We start from the raw sequence: 4,143 nt of genomic DNA on the forward strand, positions 1-4,143 counted from the left end.
AAAACCTGGGGCAGCTGTGGTGTGAGCGTTACAGTTTAGCTTTCCACGGCTCGTTTCTTCCAGCCGGTGTAAGAAGAGTCTTGACCCTGATGCTGCAGATGGGGCAGGAGCCAAGGAGGTGGAGCTGGTGGCACCAGGACTGAGCGGCGCGGTGGGAGTGGGTGGTTTTGGCAGAAGGGAGCAAAGGGTTGGTGGGGGGCAAAGAAGCTGGGGGGACAGGATTGGGCTCTGCAAGCTGGGCATGAGGAGCAGAGCCAGGTGGGGAGAGGGTGCTGGTGGGGACCAGGACTTGCTCATTTCTGCAGCCCTGCGCCTGTTCGCCTCGCATGACATTGCCACCGATGGCAAAGCCAGCGAAACCCCGTGGGCAGAGACTGGGGCACCAGGGTTTGTCCTCGGGGGCTGCAGAGTCCCCACGCCTTCGGCTGAGCAGGGCTGTATCCCCACGGCCCTGCCGGGGGTGACCTCCAAAGACAAAAGCTCCCACTTGCTAAACAGAGGAGAAAGAGCTGCTGTGATTAATTATTAATGAAATCTCACACACAGCATTAAAGACACGGGCAATTCTTTTTGGCAAGTGTAATGAAAAAATTAATTGAATAATCATTCCATGTAAATAGATTTAGATAAGCTTCCTTTTTTTTTTTTTAACTACCCTCCCTCCTTCTCTCCCCCTCCTCACACCTTCCACTTTTCAGTAGAGGAAACACTGTGATTTATTGCTTGGAATATTGTTATAATTCAGAGCATTCTGTGGTGAGCGGTGGCCGTACTGGCTGGGGCCACCAAGTCCCTTGGTTGCAGAGAGTCTTATTTAAGGGATGTATAGTGGCATGAGGAGAAAAACCCCAACAACCCACCAAAACCCAACACTGTTAAAATCTACTGCTATTAAAAACACTTTAAAACAAACTGAAATGATTGATTTACAGGGTGTCAGTTTGTTCATGGTTTGGAGGACCTGATCCTGTTAATGTCCGTGAGTCCTTCCAGTCTTTAGGGAGGTGTTCCCTGGTGGGGGTCCCCAGCAGCGTTAGGAGCCCAAGGAGACCCCAGCCAGGCCCTGGCTGAGTCAGGGACCGTGTGGCTGAGGAACAACCCCTGCCCTGTTGCAATGATTTGGCATTTGCTAGATGCATTTCTTGCAGTTACTGTTCTCTGATGCTGCTCAGGTGCCTGCAGCTTCACGTCTGGAACACTCATGCCGGGGGGGAAGCGTGCAAGCCTCCCAGGTTTTCTTTTCTCTCTTTCTTTTAGGGAGGTTTAATTTTTTTGCAAGGAGCAAGCCTGTATGTCACGGGGATGTCTCAGGCAGGGCTGGGCATCCCCGTGAGTTCCTTGGGAGCTCCACTGCTGAGAGCTGTGGGGAGGGATGTGGGGCAGCCAGGGTCAGTGCAGCCCTCCCAGTGGGGACCCAAGACCCAGGCAGAGGGCAGGACCAGGACACTGACCTCCTCCCGACCGCCAGCCGTCTGCTGCGGAACTGGTGAAGACCCCCAGTTCTGTGCCGTGATCTGGTTCCCACCCTGCCCCGCTGCCAGGCTGGGCGCTAGCAGCATCACTCCGGCTTTTTCCCTCTTCTGTGCTTCAGTGAAAAAACATCTTCCATCAAATTTAATCTTGGAGTTTCTTCTTTGGGGTCTACAGCTCTCACTGCCCAACATGAAGTATTTATAAAGGTAGAAACCTTTTTTTGCCTGTACCCATGAAACTTCAGTTCCCATTACTCTGCCAAGTGACATCACTTAAGAAAGAACCAGGAGGGAATATCTTTTCATAGGAATTTCCTATGGCTTTTACAATTAACAATCAAAAATACACACCAAAATAGCCAACCCCCCAACCCACCATTCTTCCCTCCCCTGTAGGGTCCTGAGCGCTCACAGATGCCAGCAGGATCGCAGCCGAACCGCAGGGAAGGGAAGGGATTTGGAACCAGCCTGTGCTGAGCCTGTTCAGCACCACCACCGGTTCAGCAGGACACATCCACCTTCTGTACTTTGAGGTTTAAAATGGCCCCATTCTTTGAGCCGTTCTCTGCCCTGTATTTAAGATGATGTGGACCAGTTTTAACTCTAACTCTGCAGACTTCCCAGGAGTGGTATCATGATATGTATTCCCAGGAGTCATATCACAGTTTGACCCTGTGTCAGTTTTGGCTCCCCGTCTCGCCTGACAGTGAGTTTCCAGCTTTCTTGTTGTTCCCTGCAGTTACAATTAACTTCAAACAGTGCCTTATCATTAAATCAACCTACATTGAACCAGGCAGTTGCCTTAAAGAGAGACTGCTCTTACTCTTCTTCTGCACTTGCTGCTGCATTGCTCCGTCTGGACAAAAAAAAAAAAAAAAAAGAGAAAAAGAGGGAAAACCACAAATTATCTGTTGAAATGAAGCGAGTGCCTTGTTGCTGCTTGCCATGCCTGGAGTTGCTGAGTTTCTTTGGCTTTAAATGACATCTGAGTATGTAGCTGTCCCCTGAAATGACAGAAGTGCTCAGCTTATGGTTACCTTGGGATCTGACTGAGCTACATTTTGCAGCCTGTGGACCTGCGGCAGCTCTGTCGGGTGTCCGAGATCAGCAACAGGAGCTGGTTGTTTCCCAAGCTTGATTTACAGGTCTGGCAAAATACCTATAACTCTCCTCTGGGGTATTGATTTCAATTGCCAGATACACATACAATTGTAACATTCATAACCTTAGTCAAACGGCAATATTTAAGATTGAAACTCATTTGTGCTAAAATGCATGGGCGCACCCCTGCCCCCCCCAAAAAAGCGATCTGCTGAGTTGTAAAGAAGTTGCTTTGAGAGTTTGAGCAGCCCCATCACTCAGCCGGAGTTAATGAGTGGTTGCCATCTCCCTCATGAACTTCATTTTTCACAGGTTTATAACCTGGGTCTTCTGATTTGCAGTGGGCTGAAGCCAGACCTGTCCTTCCCTCATCTTACATGATCCAGTCTAAAACCAGCAGAACTTGGTTGCTGGGGGTCCGTCCCCCACCTCAAACACTGCCAGTGTCCCCTCCTTACCTCGGCAGTCCCAGGCTCATCACCTGCTGGAATTTGGCTCGGATGCCTGTGGCAGGGGGTAAGAGGTCCTTGGCCCACAACAAACCCACTTTGTCTGCTGGGGCTGGTGCTCACTGGTGCCCAAGGGCGATCCCCTTCCCACGAGTAAAGTCCTGGGGTTTTGTTCCAGTTATACCAGTAACTCCAGATGAAAACCAGCAGAAACAAACCAGTATAAGACAGGGTCAAAGGCAAGATGACAGTCTACTCCTAACAGATACTGCTGGGTTTTTCCACTGATGTTTTTTTATTGCCCTCTCTTATAAATCAGGTCTTTCATGGTTTTTAAGGTTCTGTTCCATGTGGTTACCCTCTGCTGAAGTGTTCATTATCAAGTTTCAGGGCTCTATTTAAACTTTTAATTAAAAAAAAAAAAGAGAAGTAAGTAATCTATAAACAATATAACATTGTTCTTCTTTCTTTTTTCTTTCTTTCCTTCTTTTTTCTTTCTTTCCTTCTTTTTTCTTTCTTTCTTTCTTTTTCTTTTTTCTTTCCTTTCTTTCCTTCCCTTCTTTCCCTTCTTTCCTTTTTTCTTTCCTTTCTTTCCTTCCCTTCTTTCCTTTCTTTCTTTCCTTTCTTTCCTTTTCCACTCCCCCACCCCACCTCCCCTCTGCAAAAGAGCCAGCTGAGCCTAATACCTGTCTTCTGTATGGCCTGGCAGCAGTTCAGGGCTGCTCTTATTTGGTTTATAGGGAATTTGGCCACCTCCCAACTTTTTATATTGGCCACCTCCAGCTTCAGCCCACCCAAGCCTTCCAGCACGTGCAGCGCAGGCGCGGGCAGGCCAAGCTGGGTACACGTGCATCCCCGCAGCAGATAGATGCCTTCGAGGCTCGAGTCTTGCACGTCCCCATGAAAGGATCATGGGAAAGGAGCGTTATGTGGGCAAAGGGAAAGCTTTGAAGGGTATCTGCTGGGCAAAGCCTTTTTCTCATGGCAGGGATGACCCTCTCCATGTCAATGTTGTTCCTAGCTCCTTTTCCTGAATGGCCCTTACAGGCAACACCCAAAATCTTGGCAATCCTTTCAAAAGCTCTCAGCTCCCACCTGCACCACCGAAAAGAGCTTTTTGG

The sequence above is a fragment of the Falco rusticolus genome, chromosome 1 (genome assembly GCF_015220075.1).
Source record: "Falco rusticolus isolate bFalRus1 chromosome 1, bFalRus1.pri, whole genome shotgun sequence".
Lineage (NCBI taxonomy): Eukaryota > Metazoa > Chordata > Aves > Falconiformes > Falconidae > Falco > Falco rusticolus.